Source organism: Myxine glutinosa, chromosome 7 (genome assembly GCF_964187855.1).
Source record: "Myxine glutinosa chromosome 7, kmMyxGlut1.1, whole genome shotgun sequence".
NCBI classification, from domain to species: domain Eukaryota; kingdom Metazoa; phylum Chordata; class Myxini; order Myxiniformes; family Myxinidae; genus Myxine; species Myxine glutinosa.
Genome location: NC_136267.1, coordinates 13,773,950 through 13,784,148, shown reverse-complemented (window position 1 = coordinate 13,784,148; position 10,199 = coordinate 13,773,950). Strand labels below are relative to the sequence as shown.

At 41.8% G+C, this 10,199-nt stretch overlaps 2 protein-coding genes across 3 annotated transcripts in view; one reads left to right on the top strand and one right to left on the bottom strand.

Annotated features, from left to right (window-relative positions):
• URM1 (ubiquitin related modifier 1) overlaps positions 1 to 10,199 on the bottom strand; it is a 244,980-nt gene that overhangs the window by 106,532 nt on the left and 128,249 nt on the right. The window lies entirely within an intron of this gene.
• The window catches only part of LOC137418497 (uncharacterized), a 164,958-nt gene continuing 157,081 nt past the window's right edge, over positions 2,323 to 10,199 (top strand). The window contains exon 1 of the mRNA XM_078781286.1: positions 2,323 to 2,389. The gene's annotated coding sequence lies outside the window, so the exon portion shown is untranslated. The remainder of the gene's footprint in view (positions 2,390 to 10,199) is intronic.

Sequence of the window (10,199 nt, the reverse complement as noted above, 5' to 3'; positions counted from 1 at the left end):
CCTGCCATCAACCCCTGTGTGCGTCTACCTTGTCCGTTTGTCCGTGGTCTGTCTGGGTATAAATAAGCCTGTATTTATGTGCCCATCTCTTCTGTGTCTTTACCTCACTCTGCCTTGTAATCTACCCCTTTTCTCCACCACTGTAATTACACCCTTCTCCGGAGGTCTTGAGAACTGTACCCCCGTGCGTCGTTTCATCTTTCCCAGTCGTCGTGTCCTTTCCATCATTGATTTAGCATAGCGCGATTTGGCCAACGTTAGAATCGGGTGTAGTTTGTTAATGGTTCGAACTACGGGTTACTAAACCCGCTCGGTAACCTAAAACCGTAGCTCGACCGGCCATCTCTTCCCTGTCTCACGACCGAGCGTTGCACTCAGGTCCCGGGAAGGCCATTCCGACTTTCTGGCCGGAATACCCTGGCGGCGCTGCGGGCGGGAGGGAGCGTTGGGACGACCAGGAACGGAGAGTGGTTAGTAGAAGGAAGGAACGGCGGGTTAATCTCCGCAGGGCAACGAGGGAAGCCCTCTCCGTTTCCGTAACAATATATATATATATATATATATATATATATATATATATATATATATATATATATATATATATATATATATATATATATATATATATATATATATATATATATATATATATATATAAAATCTACACATAGATTGCACAGGGGAATAAAATTGACGATGTCATCGGTCACGTGGTTCGGCAGCCATATTGGATTGAATTGAACATAAATCTCCACCTTCATAAACACCACACAAAATACAAACACGTCCTGGCGAGGGTCTGCGATCTCTGATTGCTCTTTCTTGTTATCTATTGATTCTTTACATTCCCCTTTTGCTTACCTGCAAATTCCCCTTTTGCTTACCTTTTGCTTACCTTACATCGTCAAATTCCTCACTGTCGGATTCAATCTTATCATTATCATATCATTGCCACCTATACCAACTATCTTTTTTTTAACCCCATTAGCCCACTTCCCTCCCCTCTTCTCCCTCCTCATTTGCCGTTCGTTCATTCCCTTGATTATTGTGTCAAATTGATCTTAAGGTCTTGAGTTTGAGCCCCTGTCGAGCCGTTGAATTAACACCTGGGTTGACTCAGCCTGTCATTCCGGTCGGAGGTCGGCAGAATGAGCACCAGGACACCTGCAACAGGGGCACAGCCTCGTCCCCAGAAAATGATGCAACCAGCAGCTACACAACAGGCTGCATACGAACCAACAACAACCAACATGCGTCACCTTGCTCTTCCATGAGCCTCGATCCTGTATTAAAGAAGTACATGTAGCAATATATAAAAGAATATACTAACGTCTACATAGTACGTACTAAAGCAATATTCAGTAAAAATAACCTGTCACAAAAAATAAAATAACCATCGAACACTCTAGACTGTCTAGAGTGTTCGAACGACTCTAAAGACCACATTAGAGGTAAATATACATTATGGGGTGCAAAGAGTTAATAATGTCCTTGGACAATCGTGGGCGGGGAATACGAGAAGTGACGTCAATTCCGAGTACAACGTGACGTCAGAGAGACAGACAGAGAAGTTAATTCCACGTTTCACTGCAATTTCCCCCTAAAGACAAAATATTATTATTTATTTATTAAAAACGAGATTGTTTGTGATTATAAATATTGCAGGACATTTATCAAATGCGTATGTGGAAGGATATAAATGTATATTATTATCAATACAGTGTATATAAACCGTATTTACACGAAGTAGGAATAAAAGTGGAAATAAACATAATTTTCCTGCAGATGAAAAATTCCCGCTTGGAATTCGCGGCGGAACACATCGTCGGTAAACAGCTCGATTTGTTTACTAATTCTTAAAATGAACGTTTTGATAAAATGGCTTAATTTTTTTTATTTATGCGGTTTAATTAATTAATTTTGTACGTAAATAAGCTGAGTTAATCTTGCAATGACACCTTTATTAAAAAGTGATTTGAATCCTCACGCAGGAGGGAAAGGCACGAACTTGGTGGAGACAGTAAAGGGTTAACGATCCAGTTTGCATGAACTTCCCTTTTCGGAACTCCCCTGAATGTCTGAAACTCGACCGTACCATTATGTCAAGTGAGGGAGGGGTTGTATAAGGCTGAGACCATGCACAACGTCGTAAATCGTATTATTATATTAATCTTAGTAATTACGTTTGTTTATTATAAAATATTTCAATTAATTAGTTATTATTATTAGTGTTATTTGATGTGCCATTGTGCAATGCTTTATATCGGTTTTTGACTTTCTTCTTTACTGCTGGTGCCGGAAACCCGCCGAATGGTACCGCCCATCCTTTGGTGCGACGAGCGGGAAGCGCCGGTTCCGCGCATTCGCTGGCTGACTGGCTCCCTTTCAGGTCTGTAGGTTGTGTTTTTCTGTGGAGAATTATTCTGTTGTTATATTTACTAGCATTGTTGTACAAAATAAATTAATGTAAAGCTTGATGCTGTCATTACATGAACAAATTCAGGAGGCGTTTTATGCGTACATTGTAGTGATTATTTCTGTCTGTGAGGAACTTGTATCAGGTGTCCATTCCTTATGCATAAATTCCTTATGCAATTTTGAACTTTTATAACGTTTGATGTAAACATGATAGAAACAAACTATAAATGCTGCACGAAAGCAAATCTCATCAAGTTTTTACTCTATCCAGGTGCAATTTTTACGCTTCAACATAACCGCCATATTTCATTAATTATTATCGTTATACTGCACATCGGTCAATCCGATAAACATTATCCAGTTACTTCTGATAAATTTTTCACTTCATTACTAGTAATACTAATACTAATACTAATAGGATACCTGCTCAAGGTGATACATCGTTGATGTTACTATTCCTATTACATATTACATTATTAGTATTAGTTGGTTGTTTACATTATTATTATTTTATTTATAATCATTGTTATTACTTTTGTTATTAAAAGACGACGGCTTTCTTCGTCAGGCCACAGCTGCGTGGCGAGTTCTCGCGAGATCTCGCACAATCCCGTTCGAGTATTTCACAAAACATGGAGCTAAACACACATATGGAGCAGGAACAGCATTACATTACAAATCTGCCTTTGAAAAATGCCACGATATTGCTTTAACATGGCGTTTGTCCAAGGAGAAAAAAAACCCATGGGAAGGGGGGATGGCAGCCTTGTAAAAACGGCACGATAAGATGTTTATACATCTTAATAAGGAAGTTCGTTCAAGGCGGAAATCCGCCTCGAGGAAGGGGAAAGTTAAGCCGCCACAACTTCCGTCGTGTGACCTTCAGTCCCCCTGGGAAGTTTGGTTTAGACTGGATAGGTAACGAGCGAATGTATCACGGTCAGACAAACACCAAACTGCGTATTTTAGCATGATAGCCCGAAGTTCATCCAAAGAATGGTTTTGATGAGTAAACGACAGTGTCACGTATCCCCTTAAATTGCTGTCCAATGTGGACGGGTCAGGTGAACCAGGTGGCCAAGCAATTGGTCCATGACTACCGATCCACCTGTCTGGGAAGGCGTCATTCAAGAACTGTCGCACATTTGAACAATAGTGGCAATGTGTCTACCTAGTCTTATTGGTACAAGTTGATATGTGGAATATTTAATCATCGGAGTTTGGGAACCAAATGCGGTTATTGTGGTGGTTGGTTTCACCACTAATGTAGAAGTTGCCTCATCAGAAAATGTCAACTGATAGTGATATTGAAATTGGTATTTTATTTCAATACAACAAACAATTTCATATGGTACAATACTCGTACATAGACAAAGCAATATTCATATCATAGGCCAAGGGGGAATGGAGGAGGTCAGGAGAGGAGGGGTGGGGGTTGGGTACATTAGTCTGTTCGGAATGTGATAAACATAGAATGCCTCATGGACGTCAGGTTACCTCCAAATATTTTCAGTCTCGTGTTAAACAACAGTAGCGAATGTTTAAAAAGTCAATAATAATAGTAATAATAAAAATAGTATTAAATTTATTGTCATGTATATACGATACACATACAATGGGGAGTACTTCGACAGTACGTGCTGAAAAAATTACATTGAAAAAGAAATAGATTAATTGTGAATAGAGAGCCTTAAAAAGAACATTTGGGGGTCCAACGAATTACCCAAATGCACCCAAATGTACCGAGATGTAAGTGAATTTACCCAAATGTAAGTCGTACTACATAAAGGAAGGTTATTTTATGCAGTAAAAGGTTACGGTGTGCTTCTTGACGTCCAAGAAAACGAATACGAACAGAATTTTACAAATTTTACCGGCCCGATCGGTGGCCGCCATTTTAGGCCAGGGGGACATAACTCGGTATACATCTGCAGGATTAACATAACTCGGTATACATCTGCAGGATTAATGAATCCGTGCTGAAGCGACCAAGGTGGCGGAAAGTTTACCCACATAGGTTGACCCTAGACATTAATGAAGTATAAATATTTGATCAACGTTACACCCTACTTTCTTATTATTTGTATCAGAACTAGTGCGTGCCTGTACCCAATCTCTCTCTCCAAAACCGACACTGGACACCTGCAGTCGATGTTGCGTTCTGCCGATGATCTCCCCTGCTCGTTTCGTGGCCACGTGCCGCGGCGCAGAACGCCATTACGCACGTGGTCCAAGTTGGTGAAGAAGGGGGGAGGGGTGACCACAAGGCGGCGCCCTATGTATGTGTTTGCTAAATAAATGGCCATGACTTGGTAACCACTTGTCGGATTAATATGAAGCCTTGAAAAGGCACATCCTCAGGTCCCCAGCAATATAGCTGGCAAGTTTCGATTAGATCAGACCAGTGGTCGTCGAGAAACAGCGGTCACAGACACACAGAGATTACTGGAATTATAGAGAGACTAGGGCATGCCCGTACTATATATATATCTAAAATTATATCCCCCCCCTCTATTTACATGAAATGGTTTGGTCCAAAGCGAACGGCCTGCGAGTACGGTGACAATCCCCCCCCTCTATTTACATGAAATGGTTTGGTCCAAAGCGAACGGCTTGCGAGTACGGTGACAATCCCCCCCCTCTATTTACATGCAATGGTTTGGTCCAAAGCGAACGGCTTGCGGAGTTTGGTAAAGAAATCGCCATAGCTCGGTAACTACTTGTCCGATTAATATGAAACCTTGAAAAGGCACATCCTCGGGTCCCCAGCAATATACCTGGCAAGTTTCAAGTATATCGGACCCGTGGTTGTCGAGAAACAGCGGTCACAGACAAACACACAGACACACACACAGACACACAGACACACAGAGATTACTGGAATTATAGATAGATGAAGATCATCTCACATAGAACTAATCACACAAAATGAATGAATGAATGAATGATCGTTTTAAGGCCATTTTCCCCGCTAGAGTGGGGGTTAGCCTTGCGGGCCCCATGACAATCATGGTTCCCTGTTTGAGGCAATGTTTTTATGGCCGGATGCCCTTCCTGACGCCAACCCTTAGTCACCTCTTATGATGCGCAGGGATACAGTATACCTATTCTAAACCGGGGTACACACCGGGTAGTGAACTAGTCACACAAAGTGAAGTAAATATAAATATTTTATCAAAGTAACACCCTACTTTCTTATTATTTGTGTTAAAACTAGGGCATGCCCGTACTATATATATATCTAAAATTATATCCCCCCCCTCTATTTACATGAAATGGTTTGGTCCAAAGCGAACGGCTTGCGAGTACGGTGACAATCCCCCCCCTCTATTTACATGAAATGGTTTGGTCCAACGTAATGGCGCACGCTCTCACAGGAGCTCCGGAAGGTCGCATATCGCAGTTACGATGAATCGCAAATTAGTTTTTATTAGTTTTAAAACATAGTTTAACGCCAACATAGTTTGCAAACGTGAAATAAATGAATACGCTTTCAAATGTGCCGTCCGAGGCAGAGTCTGTTCGCCACGTTCGGCACACGTGATAGCTCGCTGCTCTCTGATTGGTTGAATCGTTTTTTGGACATAGCTCGGTAACTACTTGTCCGATTAATTTCAAACCTTGAAAAGGCACATCCTCGGGTCCCCCAGCAATATACCTGGCAAGTTTAAAGTATATCGGACCCGTGGTTGTCGAGAAACAGCGGTCACAGACAAACAAACAAACACACACACAGACACACAGACACACAGACACACACACACACACACACAGATTGCTGGAATTATAGATAGATGATGTGGAATATTTACCCAAATGAAAATTCTCAAAAATGACGATTTACCCAAATTTACCTAACCCTAACCCTAACAACTAACCCTAACCCTAACCCTAACCCTAACCCTAACAACAACTATAATCTGGTGCAGAAAAAAAATGCACGTGCCCGTACCCAATCGTTGTTGTGTTGTAATGTTGACTTGATATGTAATGTTGACAAACAAAAGTAATGTTGACTTGATGCCCTATGCCTATGGGCCATACACATTGCCCATTGCCCACCTATGGGCCAACCTTCCTTTACGTAGTATGACTTACATTGCCTATGGGCCATACACATTGCCCATTGCCCACCTATGGGCCAACCTTCCTTTACGTAGTATGACTTTCATTTGGGTAAATTCACTTAAATTTGGGTACATTTGGGTAATTCGTGGGACCGACATTTGGTGATGAAAAGAAATGAGAAAATGAAAAGAGTGGCATAGTTTAAAATATCCATAACCATGCTTTAGATGTTCACGAAACTTGAGACAGATTCATTGAGGGTGCGGATTGCAGTTGGGTAAAATCTGTCGTGCAAGCGATTACAGTTGGTTTTGATGGAACGATGATGTTTACCCGAACGGAGAAGTTCAAAAACGTCATGTGCTGGGTGGAACTGATCTCGAATGACAGTTTTGGCTCTTTTTGCTACTTGAATGGAGTATCGGCTCTCGATGGAAGGCAGATCACACACAATAATTTTACAAGCTGTCTTTACTATCCTGTCGAGTTAGAATTGGTTGTCCCACATTGAGCTGCCATACCAAACGGTGAAGGACAGTGTAAGGAGACTCTCCATCACTGCGCAATATAACCTGATCAATACAGGAAGGCCTACCCCAAAACCTTTCAACCTTCTAAGAAAGAACAACCATTGCTGAGCCTTTTTTACACAGTGATAGGTGTTTATCTCCCACTTAAGGTCATGGAATTATACGTTGTATGGAATTGAATGAATAGTTTGTGGTTATAATAATTTTAACTTGATACCGATGAAACACCATGATAAGCTATTTATACACCTTACATGGATTTCACCTAAGGTGGAAAATCTTGGGAAGGGGGGAAAATGAAGTCGCTGCAGCCTCCATCATGTTGAGTTGATCCCAGTGGCAAGTTTGGTTGAGATTGGATAAGTAACGGCCAACTGTGCCACGGTCGGACAGACAGACATCAAATTATTTTAGTATGATTTCGTATTTTAGTATGTTTGTATGGGAGGTGGGAGGGGCTACTTGTAAGAAAAGCTCCAAAATGATGCTCCGAAACTTCATGCTACGAGACACATTAGCAAAATGCACAAGAGTTGGGGAAACAAAGCCAAAGACAATCGTGAGCATGAACAAGTAAGGGATATATATATCAGTGGGGCTGCTTAACTGATGAATTGTGCCTTTTCCCTTAAAAGCATGAAACTTGGCACATGGCTAGAATACCCCAAAAGAAAGATTTTTAGTCCAGGGGGCATCTCCAATTTCACCCCATATGGCGGCCATCTTGAAATTCAAGATGGCCATCATACAAGACCTGTTTTGATGAATATCTCCATAATTAGAACAGATATCAAAATGGTTGAAGTGCCTATACCTACATTTTTAGGGTCTAGGAATCCAATGGCAACATAAAATATTCAATAGTATATGGCAGCCATCTTGAAATCCAAGATGGCCGCCATAACAGACCTGTTTTGATGAATATCTCCATAATTAGAACAGCTATCTAAATGGTTGAAGTGCCTATACCTACATTTTTAGGGTCTAGGAATCCAATGGTAACATAAAATATTAAGCAGTCATATGAAAATATTAATTTTGCATAGTATCATGCATACTGGGAATGCATATAAATACTCTTAACAGGTTGGCATTCTTCAGTGATTAAAAGTGTCTATGACATCGCAGACTGTAACTGTGCCATCTTGTGGTTTTCTAGTCTTTGCTGCATTCTCCATCACATGTGCAGAGAGAAGTACAGGGAAGTGCAGCTTTCTTACACCGGCAACGACCAGTACATCCTTTTTTGCACCCACACTTAACAAGTTCATTGCAGATCTTTGCAGCCTCTGGAAGTGTTGTCCATATTGGTTTGAACTGGCCAGCAGACGTTTTTTGCCAACCCCATTCAGTGGGGCTTGGTAGATCAGGCTTAGCATGCAATGCTTGTCCCCAGCATAGTGCGCCTTGGTATACTGCCCGCTTTACGTGCTGCACAAGGGCATCATGTGTTGGTGGAATTGATTCCACAGGTCTGCCCTTCTTTGCAAACAGCTTCTTTCGTACAATGTTAATGTCAGTAGTAGTACTTGTGCGATCATGCAACAGAATAACAAATTTCTCAATGACGGTCATGCAGGTTTCAGTTATCTCTGTGCTCTGGTGGCAAATTTCTGCTAGTACCTCTGTGAGCTCAGGGAATGATTCCCACACATTCCATGCAGTTACCTTTCCATGCCCATTAAACGCTGAAGAAGTGTCGCACCCTGTTAGTGCATGAAACATGGGGAGGGCTTTAGATTTCTCAGGGCCAAGAGCTGTGGCTATATCATGTGCAGAGATAAATCGCATGTTCTTGCCTGTCCCAAATTGTAACCATATCATCACTGAAAGCTTCTGGGATGCTGTAACTGCAAGCACGACAACATCTGTGTCCACAGTTTGTATGAGGACCTTACTATGCCCTCTCTGTGTTGCATCAGCAGCATGTAGGAACATCCGACCATCTGCCTCTTCCTGAGTGCACGGGGAGAGTGATTCTAGATCAATGCGTGGTGGAGCAGTAAGAACCTCTGTATCAAGTGTGACAACTAGCTCCTTGCGCTGGTCTTCAAATGATTTAATTGTTTCATTGGAAAGGAAGCTGAAGAGTTCACGCTTGTTTTCATCAACTCGAAGAAAGTTCTGCCACTGTCCAGGAATTGCAACTGAGGTATCTACTCGTCGGCGAACCCCCTTGCCACGCTTTTCACGGGTCATGCTCTTAAGGCTGTCGGGTAGGTAACGGTCCCACACCAGATCAAGTCGGGTTGCAGATTTGTACTGTGAGAAAACAAATGGGATGAAGACCTTTTCGGCATATTCGCCAAATGTTTTGACTGTGCCAACATCGGGCTTTAGCTTTTGAACAATTACTGCCCCGTCAAGTATGACACATGTCACCTCTGGCATCTGTGTGCTTGATGGTGAAAGTTCCTCTAAGCAGTCCAAAAGGTCGCTCTTTGTACCAGGTCGAAGCTTCCCATCCTTGGACAGAGATGGAGGGAAAGATTGATTTTCATGACGGAAAAATTCATCCAGGTTTCCCTCGCGGGTTTGACAGGCAATATAGAGGCGAGAAAACAGTTGAACATCACTCTTCAATGAGGCTACCTTGTGTTTATCTGTCAGCTGGTCTGTTACTGATGAGCTGCCAAACAGAGGTAACTTTTTGACTGGCACAAAATGCCAGTTGACTCCTGGCACAAAATGCACAGTTCCCATTGAATCTCCCAATGCCGTTCAGCAAGCGGCTGTGAAGGGTCTACGAGTTTCATCCGCTTTGACATCCTCAACGGCGGACACGGTGATGACTTCTAACGGTTACCTCAGAAGCAGATGATTGTCCTGAAATGAGAGAAAAAGAAAACAAAAATAGGTTCATCAAAGGGCATCTGAAATGAGCTTAACAATATAAATACAAATTGCATTTGGTCACGAAAGTGCAGCTTCAGAGATTTCTTGACCACTGAACCAAAACCTTGGCCTGAATATCTTACAATACTCTGATGCATTACATAATACGACGTGAATAAAAATGGTCCCTAGATGGTGGCCATCTTGTGATGCCACACATTAACCAATATTCTACGTTTTCATTTGATCATTGACCCAGAAAATTGGCATCAGCGTTAAAAAAATAATTACTTTCATAGACGCTTTAAATCACATAAGAATGCCAACCTGGTAAGAGTATTTATGTGC